A 16,660-nucleotide genomic window follows, 5' to 3' on the forward strand; every position below is an offset into this window, starting at 1 on the left:
GCACAACCCCCACCTACTCAGGGCAACCAGGGAGAAGCAATGAATGCTAGCTTCACCAATTTGAGATAAGTTGCTCTCTTCTGTCTGATTAATTGCTCTCTCTGTTCATTACTTTGTGCTGTACCAAATCTCAGTTTGAAGTTGTCGTTTTATAGGGAGTTAAATGTGTATTGTAAGCTCTGCATTAGTTTCAATGTGTAATCGTCGTGCTTGAATGGAAGTGAAGAATTGGCACAGTCTGGCAACAGTTTCTGTTGACCAGATGAGGAAGGAGGACTGCACATCAATTAGAGGAGGTAGCGTGCTGGATATTGGAGAGGAACAGAGAAAATAAAAGCCACAGCATTATCTGATTTAACTGATCAAAGATCATTTGGCAAATTCTCCTTCACATTTGTGATTGCCATCTTATGGAAATACAATATCTGCTGGCAACACCCAGAGTATTATCAATACTGTACAAAAACAGTACAAATTCAGGTGGATCTGAGGCATGACTTTGTGCTACAAATATGAATGTGATTAAAGATGGAGAGGTATATCTGTGCAGAGATTTGCAATGGTAGGTGTGTAATTGGCAGGATATGGCTGAATTTTGTTTATTTCAAAAATATACTTTATTCATAAAAATATCTTTATATGCATACACAGTCATTAAAGCAGTTGGGTTCTGTACAGTAACATATGAAAAAACAAATAAACTCTGGAGCTTGACTCTATCCAATAAATATACCCAAGGCATTTCTTATTTATAGAAGACTATATTACATATATTTGAGACCCTGGAATGGTCCAATAACTGAATGGATCCCCATTTCCCTTCAGCAGGAAGCCCTCAGGCAGTGGTCTTTCCCCACTGCGCCTTGGCAGCAGCTGCCCCAAGATTTAGTGCTTCTCTCAGCACCTAAGCTGGGACCTTGGAATGTACCAGTCTGCAATACTTGCTCTGGAAGACCAACAAGTTTTGGGCAGACCAAAGAGCATTTTTCACTGAGTTGGTGGTCCTCGAGTGCAGTTGATGTTTGTCTCAGTCTGCGTCCCGGGAACAGACTGTAGATCACAGAATCTTGCATCACGGAGCTGCTCGGGATGAATCTTGACAAAAACCATTGCCTCTCTGTCCAGACTTCCTTTGCAAAGGCACATTCCAGAAGGAGATGTGTGACTGTCTCTACCCCCGCCACAGCCACTTTGAAGTCTGAATTAATACACGAGAAACTTAATTGTACTCAGCATCTCTTCTCTTTTCCCCATCAGTATTTTCTCTGTATCTCTTCTTCCTACCCAGAGGATTTCATAGTGACTGTAATGTGCTCAGTGGAAAAAGATTAATTTTGGACTTGCCATTCCCGATCATTGGGGGTTTTCCTCATCTTGTGTCTGGTTCTGATCCAGACGTGATGGTAGAGATTGATCATTGTATTCTTTATGGGACAATTGGTCTGTGCATTCATTTGTTAACAGTGAGGTTGGTGGTTCGACACCAGCCAGTGATGAAGCTTCTGCTGCTGGCTGCTGTGTCTTTGTGGATTGTAGGTGTTGATCCAGTCACCAAAAACCCTGAGTTCAAACATCAGTCATGTCTTTCTCTGTTCTTTCAAAACATAATTAAAATGATATGAGCAGCAGAATGTCTAGAGAGCCAAGATTGGAGAAGAGAGGAACTTTGGATTTAATGCCTACAAAATAGGTCCTCGCTTTGGCAAATTGTAGCATTTTGCCGGCTACACCATCTCTCCTTTTGTACGGAAGGCATTTGTAAATTATTTCCCCTAAGGCATCCCAGTACATGGAGGCAATTCAAGAGTTAAGTGTTACAGATTGTCCCTCCATACCTGGGCCAATCATGACCATGGACTGACACTGAGGAAGAATCTAGCTGACTAAGCAAATGATAAAGGGATGGCAGTAAATGGCAGGGAGAGTTTATACAGATGTACAATGTATTTCCTTACCAGCTGCTTATTTTCAATGAAATAAATGTTGCTATGTTTGAAAATATCATGTTTGTAGAGTAAAAGAAAAGAAACCAATGCATCGTTGATGTATATTGTGACTATCTTATGGGACTAAGCGGACATTCTTTCATCCAGAATTTATGATGTCATATGAACAAAAAATTGTTATTACTCTCTGTAGGGTGGTAGAGTGGGAGAAATCTATGGGAGACAATGATGAAAATGATCACAAAATACTTACTTGGTAGTTAATTAATCCAATCAAAATATCCCCACAGACATCCTCCCCGATTGAATTATCCAATGTCCCTATGGAACTGGAGGTGCGTAGTGAGAAATACTTTCTTCTGGGGTGGGTGGTGGAGGAGCATCCAGAGCAAAGGGCAGAACCTTAACATTCAAGCTTGGTCATTCAAGGGTGATGTCAAGAGGTACCTCTTCACACAAAGGGAATTGGAAGTCGAGATCCCTAGGTATAGGTTTGCTTGTGGAGCTAGAAGGTTTGTTTTCAGATGTTTCATCCATACTAGGTAACATCATCAGTGAGCCTCCGGATGAACCATTTACCACCCACCTGAGAAAAAGAACAGGAAATGACATCACCACAGGAAATGACATCACCAGCCCAAGGAAATCTAAACACATGAATAGAAAGCAGACCATCCCACCAGTGCTTCATCTGGAGGCTCACTGATGATGTTACCTAGTATGGTGACAAAACTTCAGCGAGCAAACCTACACCCAGAACCTCAACCTGAGCTATAAATCTTCTCAAAACTCACTATCGAGATCTCTCTCCCTCAACAAATTTGCTGACCCTGGGGACCAATTGAAAACCTTAAAACTGAGATTGATCCATTTCTGTTGGTATGGGGATTAGGGGATATAAAATCAAAGTGATTGGATGGAGTTAGTTTACAATTTAGCCATGATCTTTTGAATGATGGGTGGAACAGGCTTAAGGGCTGGCTATCTCTTGTTTTTATTTCCCTGAGTGATTCCAATTTTTTATCCTTCCATACTTTATCTCGGAGTTTATTAAACCTGTTAGTCATTTTCTCTGTGAAGAAGAATCTGTTAATATCAGCTTTAAGATTGTCTTTTGCTAGTTTGAAACCACATCACTCACATCCATTCTTACATTTTAACATAAAGCAATATTCTTACATTTAACGTAAAGCAATATTCTGGATGTATCTTTTCCATTTCCTTGAGAAACCTACATTGCTCTATCAGGTCACTTCTCAGAAACTTCCTCTGAAACTAGAAATAAAAACCTTTTGGTTTCCCCACAAAGAGCTATAACATAATGGAGTCTCTGGATAATGTGCTTGCTGATGGATTATTCAAATTTAACAGATTGAGGAGGATATGGGGATGTCAGTTTAAACTGTCAGAGTATGACGAACAGGTTGGCTGGTTACTGAGAGCACAGTCAAACTCTGGAGCACAACGCAGACTGGTGTGGGATCGACTGACTTTTTGTGTCTTTAGGAAGCAGCTGGATAAGCGAATGGAATCATTGATAGAAGGTGACAGTATTTATAGATAACACTGATTCACTGTGATTTCCTGGACAGAGGTTTGAGAAGAATATTTGTGGAGTATTCTTCCTTAATTGGTCTTGGCTATTCTGCTTCCTTTGTCACTTTCAAGGCATTACCTCCAGGAGGAATGAGGAAGTGTCCAGTCATAATGTTTCAGCCGTCATGAATTAATCTTGATGGATCAGCCACTTCTGTTTATAAGTTGTTATGTTTGTCTGTAGCTCAGGCTCTGACGTTGAGAAATCAGCCTCATGGCTCCTCTATTTATCATCTCAATGTTTATGTCTCGTTGCAGAATAGGACATAGTGTTCAAAATACAGTCTGACCACATCTGGATACAGGGTTCAAGGTGAGACACAAGGTGCAGCTTGCTTCACTTGCTCTTGACTTCTTTTAACTAGCCATTTGACTTGTATGCTATTCTTTTGGAAACTGTAGTTTGACATTTAGTGGGATTATCTTTGCTGCTCTGCACTGGTTATTGCATGTTTTCAAACTGCAGGTTTTCTTGCTGACTTTAGCACCATTCACAAAACTGCATGTCACCTCAATTTCCTTTCAATAATTCTTCAACATTTGGAGGAAATTCCAAATAATCAAGATAGTTTCGGTGGACTCACGATTTCTAAAGGCATACAGAGTGGAATCTATAACACAGGAGATGACGAATGGGAAGGAAGATAACAGCAAGGTGGAACCTAATTAACACAAGATAAATACACAGATTTCCTCAATTATCTAAAAGATGCTCTGGATTAACTTGCAAAATCTTCTTCAAAACCAACTCTCAAACCCAGAACCTCTACCATCTCAAACACAAGGCAAAATTCCCTCCAAGTCTTGTACCATCCTGACTTAGAATTATATCTTGGATCCTACATTTTTGAGTAAAATTTGATTTGATTTGATTTGATTTATTGCTGTCACTTGTACCTAAATAGAGTGAAAAGTTTTGTTTTGCAAGCAGTGCTGGCAGATCATTACAAATAAGGGCATACAGAGCATAGGGCGCTTAGACAGAGTGAGGCATACAAGGTTATGCCTGCACAGGAGCTGCTCAAAGGCAAGATCAACATTAGATTTGAAATGTTTGAAATTGGAGAGGCCCATTCAACAGTTTGACAACAGCAAGGAAGAAGCTGTTCTTGAACCTGTTGGTTGGTATTTTTAAGCTTCTGTATCTGCTGCCTGGCGAAAGAGGTTGGGAAAGAGCATTACCGAGGTGGGAGGGATTTTGATGATGCTGACAGTTTTTCCACAGCAATGGGAAGTGTAAATGGAGTCAATGGATGGGAGGTTGGCTTGTGTGACGGTCTGGGCTGTGTATTTCAAACTCCCTAAGGGCTTTGTGGATGTGTCTACAGTACATGGAGTATAGCGGTTCAGGAAAGCAGCTCACCTTCACCTTTTATAGGGAAATTGATGCTGGCAACAAATGACCTTGCCAGTGATGCCCACATCCCATGAGTGAATAAAAATACACACACAAGGGTGTTAATAATCCATGAGGTGAGCGTGTTATTCACAGGATAAGACAGAGGAGGAAGGTGATTGGAGCCTGTGATTAAGTAGCAGACCGTGTATGTAAAATACTGAAGAGCAGGCCATTCTAATAAAATCTCACGTGCACACGGCTAATGTGTAGCTGTCTCTGCTCTCAGAACGTCTCCTGGATATTGATGAAGTGTGGTGTTGGCTCTGTGGGTCCGACAGCTTAACCGAATGAGCTCAGCGTGCAACAGCAGCTCAGTGCCTCTGTGCTGATAGATAATCTCCCTGCTTCATCAAGAAATCACTGCTGGACCACTGGACCCATCCTCAATGTTTCTACTCATCATGGATCTGCAGCAGTGTGCATGCCCTGGCAGTGATATCAGGTTAAATGCATTTGTTTGATTTAAAATAAAACACATTTAAAAGGAAAATGGGATCTGTTTTTATTTCCCAGCCATTTCTCTGCCTCGCTGCCATCCCCTCCATCTCCCACACAAAATCTGTGATTGCTCTCAGAGGGGGAGGGGGGGTGACAGGATAGGTCAGTTCAGGGTCAACTTCTATTTGAACAAAACAATTTCTCTTCAGACGTGTAAAGGTGAGAGACAGGAAAGGGAAACAAAATAGAAAATGAGTTTTATTTTTAACATAAGGGCATTGGCCAGTAGAGCAAGGAAGTGATGTCGAGATAAAAACAGAAAAATTCTGGAAAACTTGCCTCAGGAAAGGAAGCCTCTTTGGAGACAGCACGAGAGAGTGAGAGAAAAGCAGCATTTTAATGGGTGAAATTTTAACCCATTCAAAATCTATTTGCACAGAGTTAGATCCAGCCACATTACAGGGTGATGTTGCGATGTTAGAAACCTGACATTTTTAAAAAAGTCAGAAGAAGGGCTTATGCCCGAAACATCGATTCTCCTGCTCCTTGGATGCTGCCTGACCTGCTGCGCTTTTCCAGCAACACATTTTTCAGCATTTTTTAAAAAGTGCAGATCCAGTAAAATGTGAGGCAACTGGGAAAAGAAAATTAACCTCTTCCCTCAGCTGCTGCCTCATAAAATGCCGTGGGATGTTTTATTAATAGTGCATTATGAGGCAACATTCTTGTTGTACCTGTGTGCTCTGAAGCAAATCAGAACAAGTATATTGTCCTTGTACTTCACAACATCAACACAATCCTTTGACAGGTCTGCAGTCCCCTGAACCATTCCCTACCCTGATCCACTGACTGAGTTCTGGTCCCGTGAAATGGCCTTCCCATCAGACCCTTTACTTGTTCTTCACTTGTGCAACTGGGCTTGCCTGTGGATATTGAAGGGTTAAGCAGATCTGTAATGGGGAGAGCTCCTGTTTTAAAACAGCAAATGGTACAGAAAGCCGGAAAGGCCTCAGTTGTGTTTGCTGTCAGACCATCTCTCAGCTTTTCCTCTCTAATGTTTTCTTATCTACACGTTTAAGAACCTGCTCATTTTGTTTTCAGTGCAGGCTGAGCTGGACGCTGTTACCAAGAGTATTAATAGGTGCCTCAGCTGTGCTTTCAGTGATAGTGCACTGCGTGCTAACTCACCCGCAGTGCTAATGATGAAGGCAGGATGAAATGATTAACATAATGCAATGAAGCATTCACAGTAGGCCTCAGTTAGACAGAGACTTGGAGCTGGACTCATTAAAGCCTTGCCTCCCGTCTCCAGCATGTGTGCCTATGGCTATGTCTGTATACTTGTTTCTTGAACTCGTAGCGCAGTTATTGATGATCATCATCTTCTCATCACCCACGTTCCTATCCGCTTCTACTGAAGCCTGAGGTGTGGCTGTTTGTGGGAGCTTACTGTGTACAGATTTTTGTTTTATTCATTCACAGGATGGGCCAGCATTTATTGCCCATCTCTAAATGTCCAGAGGGCAGTTAAGAGTTAACCATATTGCTGTCGGTCTGGAGTCACATGTTGGTCCAACTAGGTAAGGAGGGCAGTTTCCTTTCCTATAGGACATTAGTGACCTGATGGTTTTTACCGACGATGGTTTCATGGTAATTTGACCAAGTATATTCCAGATTTTTCTTGAATTCAAGTTTGGGATGGCAGGATTTGAACCCTGGTCCCCAGAGCATTAACAGTCCATCAATAATACCACTAGATCTTTGCTTCCCCCTTGTTAGCTACCACATTTCTTACATTACAACAGCACTTCATCGTATTTTATTGGTTGTAACCTGCTTTGGCATGTCTTATAGTTGGGAAAAGTTCGACATAAATGTAAGTTCTTCCTTTTTCCTTTGATCAGTAAGGTTGTAATCAGAGAAATTCATGATAACCATAAGAAGAATTATACATCAGTGTTAGAAAACAATCTGTTTGTATTGGGATTGTTTAGACAATGGATACTATCTGCCAAAAATAGCAGCTGAAGTAGCCTCCAAATATTATGTTCAGAGAGAATGTAAATAGCTGCCTGCATGATGTGATCAAGGCTGAAATTGGCAGTCCACCCCCTCACTGTCCTGAAGGAGGTGATAGTTTGGCCGATAAGTTACACATCAGAGGACAGTCAAAAGTCAGGTTGATATTGGTCTGGAGTCACTTATCATCCCAGACCAAATTAGGACAACAGCTTTCCCTCCTTAAAGGACATTACTAAACCAGCTGGATTTCAGCCACAATTCTGATCACTTTATGCTTACTTCCCATTATCAGTATTTTAATTCCAGATTTTGAAGCTGATTTCAAATTGGCCAACATGCCATGGTGAGATTTTTTAATCTGAATTCATAGTCAGGTAATATAATATTAAATTATTGTACTTCACAGAGGTTTGTTGTAAAGATTAGATTCCCTATAGTGTGCAAACAGGCCCTTTGGCCCAACAAGTCCACACCGACCCTCTGAAGAGTAACCCACCCAGACTCATTTCCCTCTGACTAATGCACCTAACACTGTGGGCAATTTAGCATGGCCAATTCATCTAACCTCCATATCTTTGGACTGTGGGAGGAAACCGGAGCACACGGAGGAAACCCACGCAGACACGGGGAGAATGAGCAAACTCCACACAGACAGTCACCCGAGGCTGGAATTGAACCTACGTCCCTAGCGTTGTGAGGCAGCAATGCTAACCACTATGCCACCTGAATATTAAAAATATGGAAACCCATAAATAAAAGAATGAGATTAGATTGCGTGGAATATTAATAACATATCGTGATTGACAAGGAGAGTGAGATTAAAGGAGGGCTTCTTTGTGAAAAACATCATAACAGATTCAATGGGCTGGTTCAATGCTCTATCATGCCGTGATCCAGATTTCCCACGCCAAGCTTATAGCACTGTGCAATATCAAAAATACATCACCAACATATTTTCCACCATTTGGCTTGTCATGACTCCAAAATGGAAATTAAACCCATGACTGTCTGAAATGACATTGATACTGGGTTAATGATGTTGAATTGCAGAAACTAACAAGGTAAAGAGAACACAAAGTTGATGCATATCTCCATCAGCCTGTTGGAACCCAACATCATTACAATTATCCAGCTCATCCTTAAGGCTTCACATAAAAGATTAATGTGTAAAATTAAAGTGCGTGGGATTGGGGCAGCATCTGGGCAGAGAAAACAGAGTTAACATTTTGGGTCCACTAACCCTTCTTCAGAACGGGACCTGAAATGTTAACTCTGATTTCTCTTCATGGATGCTGCCAGACCTGCTGAGTTTTTTCCAGCAATTTCTGTTTTTGTTTCTGAATTCCAGCATGTGCAGCTCTTTCACTTTTTTGTTTAGGAATAAATGAGTCTTTTTATGAATGGCAGTGGAGTACCATAGTGCGAGGACCCCAGCTCTTCCTACTACATGGTAATGTTTTAGATGAGAGAACTGATTGTAATACCTCAAAATGTGCAGATGATACGAAGCTAGATGGAAGGGTGAGCTGTGAGGTGGATGCAAAGATGTTGCAGTGTGATTGCACAGGCTCATTGAGTGACAAAATGTCTGACTCGCGGTATAATGTAGATAAATATGAGGTCATCCACTTTGGTAGCAAAAATAGGAAGGCAGATTATTAGTTGAATGGCTGTAAGTTGAGAGAGGATAATGTTCAACAAGATCTGGGTGTCTTTGTACACCAGTTGCTGAAAGTAAGTGTGCAGGTGCAGCAGGCAGTAAAGAAGGTAAACTGTATATTGGTTTTCATAGTGAGGGGATTTGAGTACAGGTAGAGGGATGTCTTGCTGCAATTATACAGGGCATTGGTGAGACCACCTCTGGAATATTATGTGCAGTTTTGGTCTCCTTATCTGAGAAAAGTTGTTCTTGCCATAGAAGGAGTGCAGATGTTATGAAGAGAATAATAAAATCATAGAGCATGGAAAAAGACCCTGAGGGCCGACCCGTCCACACCAACCAGACATCCGATCTGACCTTGTCCCATTTGCCAGCCTTTGGTCCCTATCTCTCTAAACCCTTCCTATTCATATACCCATCCAGATCCCTTTTAAATGTCGTAATTGTATCAGCCTCCACCACTTCCTCTGGCAGCTCATTCCATACATGCACCACCCTCTGCGTGAAAAAGTTACCACTCAAGCCCTATTTAAATCTTTCCCCTCTCACCTTAAACCTATGCCCTCTAGACGTCTCTGCCCTGGGAAAAAGACTTTGGCTATTCACCCTATCCGTCATGATCTTATAAACTTCTATAAAGTCACTCCTTAGCCTCCGAATCTTCAGGGGAAATAGCCCTAGCTTATTTAGCTTCTCCCCACAGCTCAAACCCTCCAACACAGCAGCATCTTTTCTGCATCCTCTCAAGTTGAACAATGTTGAGTTGGTTAGGATTGTATTCACTGGAGATTAGAAGAATGAGGGTGTGGGGGTAATCTCATAGAACCTTATAGAATTCTAACAGGAGTAAACAGAGTAAAGAGAGGAAGGATGTTCCCGATGGGGGAGTCCAGATCCAGGGTCACAGTGTAAGGATAAGGGGTAAACATTTTGAGCCTGAGATGGGAGGTTTCTTCAGGTGGTGAGCCTGTGAGATTCACTGCACAGAGAGTGGTTGAGACCACAACATTATGTGTTTTCAAGAAGGAGGTAGATTTAGCTTTTGTGGCTAAAGGGATCAAGAGATTTGAAGGTGAGGCTGTGATTAGGGCATTGAGCTCAATGATCAGCCGTAATCATATTGAAAGATGAAACAGGCTCTAGGGTTGGATAATCTAGTCTTGCTTTTTATATGTCTACATTTTGCTGGCCTGTTTCATGAGTTGATAAAAAGAAACCATTTTGTTATTAAGAAATCATCTCACTAAAGTGGCTTCAGACCAATCAATGTCCGATAACCTGTTCTGAAAACTCTGCTCCCATTTTGACACCCGTGAAAAATTGCATCACAACATTCTAAAAAATAGTCAATTCATCCATCTCTCAATGTTAATTTCAGAAAAATGCACGATCTGGATTTACACCTTTCCCCCAAAATTTATCAGATCTTCCCAGGTCGAACTTGCCTGCATCCTGAGATTCATTGAAACCCATCCATTGGTTTTGAGATATTGTTTACAACAGGAACAAAAATGTTTCCTCCTCCCAGCTTCTATAGCAGAGGTAGAACACAGAACATAGAACAATACAGCGCAGTACAGGCCCTTCAGCCTTCGATGTCGCACAGACCTGTGAAACCAATCTGAAGCCCATCTAACTTACACTATTCCATTATCATCCATATATTTATCCAATGACTATTAAAATGCCCTTAAGGTTGGTGAATCTACTACTGTTGCAAGCAGGGCATTCCACACCCCTACTACTCTCTGAGTAAAGAACCTACCTCTGACATCTGTCCTATATCTATCACCCCTCAGTTTAAAGCTATGTTCCCTCATGCTAACCATCACCATCCTAGGAAAAAGGCTATCACTATCCACCCTATCCAACCCTCAGATTATGTTGTATGTCTCAATTAAGTCACCTCTCAAGCTTCTTCTCTCTAATGAAAACAGTCTGAAGTGCCTCAGCCTTACCTTGTAAGACCTTCCCTCCATTCCAAGCAACATCCTGGTAAATTTCCTCTGAACCCTTTTCAATGCTTCCACATCCTTTTTATAATGCAGCAACCAGAACTGTATGCAATACACCAAGTGCAACCACATCAGAGTTTTGTATGGCTGCAACATGACCCCATGGCTCCAAAACTCAATCCCACTACCAATAAAAGCCTTCTTAACAACCCTATCAACCTGGATGGCATCTTTCAGGGATCTATGCACATGGACACCGAGATCTCTCTGCTTATCCACATTACCAAGAATATTACCATTAGCCCAGTATTCTGAATTCCTGTTACTCCTTCCAAAGTGAATTACCTCACACTTTTCCACATTAAACTCCATTTGCCCCCTCTCAGCCCAGCTCTGCAGCTTATCTATGTCCCTCTGTAACCTGCAACACCCTTCTGCACTGTCCACAACTCTACCGACTTTAGTGTCATCTGCAAATTTACAAACCTATTCTTCTACTCCCTCATGTAGGTCATTTATAAAAGTGACAAACAGCAGTGGCCCCCAAAACAGATCCTTGCGGTACACCACTAGTAACTGAACTCCAGGATGAACATTTCCCATCAACCACCATCCTCTATCTTCTTTCAGCTAGCCAATTTCTGAACCAAACCACTAAATCACTGTCAATCCCATGCCTCTGTATTTTGTGCAATTGCTTACCATGAGAAACCTTATCAAATGCCTTACTGAAATCCAAATACACCACATCAACCACTTTACCCTCATCCACCTGTTTGGTCACCTTGTCAGAGAACTCAATAAGGTTTGTGAGGCACGACCTACCCTTCGCAAATCTGTGTTGATTATCCCTAATCAAATTATTCCTTTGTAGATGTTATAAATCTACCTCTTATAATCCTTTCCAACACTTTATTCACAACCAAAGTAAGACTCACTGGTCTACAATTTCCAGGGTTTTCTCTACTCCCCTTTTTGAACAAGGAAACAACATTTGCTATCCTCCAGTGTTCAGGCACTATTCCTGTAGACAATAATGACATAGTGATCAAAACCAAAAGATCTGCAATCTTCTCCCTAGCTACCCAGAGAATCCTAGGATAAATCCCATTTGGCCCAGGGAACTTATCTATTTTCAGACTTTCCTGAATTGTGAAAACCTCCTCTTTATGAACCTCAATCTCATCTCGTCTAGTAGCCTGTATCTCAGTATTCTCCTCGACAACATTGTCTTTTTTCAGTGTGAATACTGATGAAAAATATTCATTTAGAATCTCTCCTATCTCCTCAGACTCCGTGCACAACTTCCCACTACTGTCCTTGACTGGCCCTAATCTTACTTTAATCATTCTTTTATTCCTGACATAACTATAGAAAGCTTTAGGGTTTTCCTTGATCCTACCTGCCAAAGACTTATCATTTCCCATCCTGGCTATTCTTAGCTCTATCTTTAGGTCCTTCCTGGCTGACTTATAACTCTCAAGTGCCCTAACTGAGCCTTCACATCTCATTTTTACATAAGCCTCTTTCTTGCTCTTGACAAGAGCTTCAACTTCTTTAGTAAACTACAGTTCCCTCGCTTGACCACTTCCTCCCTGCCAGACAGGTACATACTTATCAAGGACACACAGTAGCTGCTCCTTGAATAAGCTCCACATTTCAATTGTGCCCATCCACTGCAGTTTCCTTCCCCATCCTATGCATCCTAAATCTTGCCTAATCACCATAATTACCTTTCCTCCAGCTATAACTCTTGCTCTGCAGTATATACCTGTCCCTTTCCATCGTTACGTTAAACTTAATTGAATTGTGGTTGCTATCACCAAAGTGTTCAGCTACCTCCAAATCTAACACCTGGCCTGGTTCATTACCCAGTACCAAATCCAATGTGGCCTCGCCTCTTGTTACAGTGTACATACAGTGTCAGGAAACCCTACTGCACACATTGGACAAAAGCTGACCTATCTTAGGTACTCGAACTATTGTATTTCCAGTCAATGTTAGAAAAGTTAAAAGCCCCCATAACAACCACCCTGTTACTTTCGCTCCTATCAAGAATAATCTTTGCAATCCTTTCCTCTACATCTCTGGAACTTTTCAAAAGCCTATAGAAAACACTCAATGGGGTGAAATCTCCTTTCCTGTTTCTGACCTCAGCCCATACTATCTCAGTAGATGAGTCCTCAGAAGTCCTTTCTGCTACCGTAATACTGTCCTTGACTAACAATGCCACACCTCCCCCTCTTTTACCACCTTTGCTGATCTTACTGAAACATCTAAACCCCAGAAACTGTAACAACCATTCCTGTACCTGCTCTATCCATGTCTCCAAAATGGCCACAACATCGAAGTCCCAGGTACCAACCCATGCTGCAAGTTTACCTACCTTATTCCTGATGCTCCTGGTGTTGAAATAGACACACTTCAACATAACTCTGATCTTCTTCACTGATAACTCAATTCAGTGGCATTGCATATTTCCTACAACATTGTTCAGCCAATATTTTCATTACAGGAACTTGCTGTGTGTTTGTAATAGATGTTCCGTATATATTGGTGATGTGACATCTCTATTGGCATATTATGCAAATAATCTTGCTGTCTGGGTTATCAATTATTAACAGTAGTTGCAAGGATCAGAATTGCTATTTGCAATGTATTTGTTTTACAATCCTTCCCCACTTCTAAAAAAATGTTCATAATATCAAAGACAATTCCAAAGCATAAAGGAACTGCCACATAAAATAAAGAAATAATGGACCAAGATATTTTCATTTGACTAAAATTCATCACAAATGCATGCAAATAATTTGTGTGCTTTTTTTAATAAGAGAGGCTAAATGAATTACACATAAAGTTTGATTTGAGTGATGATCAGGGCACATAAACACATTTTCATTGAAAATTCTGAGACTTCAATTACTATTGACAAATGCAGTTTGGGAGTTAAGGCCTAAAGTGTGATGCTGCTGATATGAGAATGCTTTTCCCTCTTGTCCTTGAGGGGAAAAGAAGAGAATCGTGAAGTTTGTCAGCACAGCCTATATTGTCAGGCAAACATACGGCAGGCACTGAAACCTGGCAGCTAGACATTACAGAATTCTGTGACTGCCATTGTATGCATCGATCATGTGCTGGTCCATCATATATTCTGATTTTTATGATCGTGTTGGGTGAGAACAAGCTATTGACAGCAATGAAGTGAACATTGCAGTCTTCAGTTTCTGTGTGCTACACATGATAGGTGTTTACAGCCTGCCATCGACAGCACAAAATCACTCACAGTGAACCACCCAGTCTACTCTATTGCTTGTCTCCAAAAGCGGTGGACTATCTAACATCGATCTAAGCCCTCACAAGCATCAACCAGATGTCTTTGTCAGTTTGATTATTGCTTTAACATTAATGTTGTGTCATCTAAGGGGTTGATTCGTTCAGTTGGCTGGACAGTTAGTTTGCAATGTGGAGTGATGCTAACAGTGCAGATTCCGTTCCTGCACTGGATGAGATTCCCATGAAGGTTCTGCTTTGTCAACATCTCCTCTCATCTTCAGTGATCTTCAGGTTAAACTATCACCAATTCTCTCTCTCTCTCGCTCTCTCTCTAATGACCTGGTAAGACTATGGTGACTTTTTTACTTCCATCTAGCCATTGTGTTCCACTGGTAAGGCTTAGTTTCAACTTGTTTTTAAAGAGTGACTTAGCCATCCTGATGGATGAATAGAAACTTAGGTGTGGGCTCTGCTGTTTCTAAGCCAATAGGACTCTATTCATTGCTTCCTATTCCCACTATTCAATCCCAGTGGGTGAGACTCCCGAAAACAGAGTCAACATTTCAAGTCCAATATAAGTCTTCTTCACAACCCTGTGTTCATGGTGGGCTGGGAGGGACTGCCCTTGACATCAAATCCACATTGCAATGGGGGATTGGCAATAAACGTTGGCTAGCCAGCAATGCCCATATCCTATGCAAGAATAAAACAAAGTCATATAACTTTGGCTAACACATTACAAAACAATCAGCAACAGACAACAAAAACACACAATCACAAACAATCAAATCAACAGGAGTAATTGTGTACTTTTACCTCCAGTTCCCTCTGTGAATTGGCACAGTGCCAGTGTCACACAGTGGGTGCAGGAAGGAAAACCTTTTGATAAAATTGGTGTTATCTTTGTGTGTTGGTTGTGTATGTGGCACTCTGTGTGTTTGTATGCTGCCTGACCTGCTCTGCGTTTCCAATGCCAGCCTTTTCGATTCTGACTCTCCAGCATCTGCAGTCCTCACTTTCTCCTGATGTGGAAAAGGCTTGTTGACTGGGGTGAATAATGTGTGTGGTAATGTGAGGGATTTAAAGTGCCCATCTTTAAAACCTGATGGTCCTATATTATATTATAAAAACCATTTTTTTTTAGATTACTTACAGTGTGAAAACAGGCCCTTCAGCCCAACAAGTCCACACCGACCCGCCGAAGCGCATTTTGGTTCTGGTTCAATAACATCTTTGAAATAACCTAACCTTAATCAGTCAGGCCTGGTTATAGTCCAATAGGTTTATTTGGAAGCACTAGCTTTCAGAGTGCTGCTCCTTCATCAGATGGTTGTGTAGGTTAAGATCATGCTCACAGAATTTATAGCCAAAGGAGTCCTGTAGGTCAGGCCTATATGTCTGTAAGGCCTACATGTCACTCCACGCCAAAGTCATGTGATTGGTTCTTAATTTTCACTTAAAATAGTCTAGCAAATCACTCATTAATATCAAAGTTATTGCTATGGACTGAAACAGTTCCGTTTCACTGATGGAGACTATATTAAAGAATTCGCACAGCCAATGAAAGGCCACCACTCATTTAGGGAAAGAAGCCACCTTTATCGTCAGGATGGCGCAAAGTTCTGAGCTGAGGCACTTTGTAAAGTGGTCTGTGAGATATGAGCTCTGTGCTCATAGAATCAGGCAGTCGAGATGAGGCCATCAAATCTGTACCACCAAAAATACGCTAGTCCCACTTTACTGCAGTAGGCCCTAACCTTGAATGTTATCACATTTCAAATGTTCACCCAAGTACTTTTTAAATGTTTTGAAGTTTCCCTGCTCAACTCTCCTCCCAGACAGTGCATTCCAGATCCCCACCACCCTCTGGATGATAAAGAGTTTTCTTCAAATGTTCCCTAAACTTCAGACTTTTACTTTAAAACGATGCCTCCTTGTTATTGTTGCTTTACCTAAGGGGAGCAGCTGGTTTGTATTTATTTTATTCATGCCCCTCATAATCTAATACAACGTACTCAGGTCCCCCCTCAGCCTTCTCTGCTCCAAAGTAAACAACCAAACTTATCCAGCCTCTCTCCACCGCTGAAATGCTCCATCCCAAGCAACATCCTGGTGAATCTCCTTTGCATTCCCTTCAGTACAGTCACATCCTTCCTATAGTGTGGGGACGAGAACAACACACAGTACTCCAGCTGTGACCTAACCAATGTTCTGTACAGCTCCAATATAGCCTCCCTGCTTTTAAAATCTATGACATGACTGATAAAGTAAAGTGTATCATTTGCCTTGTTAATTATTATGTTAATCTGCGCAGGGTTTTGCAACAAGCACCCTAAGATCACTCTGTTCCTCTGAGATTCCTAATGTCTTG

Source organism: Chiloscyllium plagiosum, unplaced genomic scaffold (genome assembly GCF_037043375.1).
Source record: "Chiloscyllium plagiosum isolate Xiang-an unplaced genomic scaffold, Cpla_swu_hap1 HiC_scaffold_26, whole genome shotgun sequence".
In the NCBI taxonomy this organism is placed as follows: Eukaryota; Metazoa; Chordata; class Chondrichthyes; order Orectolobiformes; family Hemiscylliidae; genus Chiloscyllium; species Chiloscyllium plagiosum.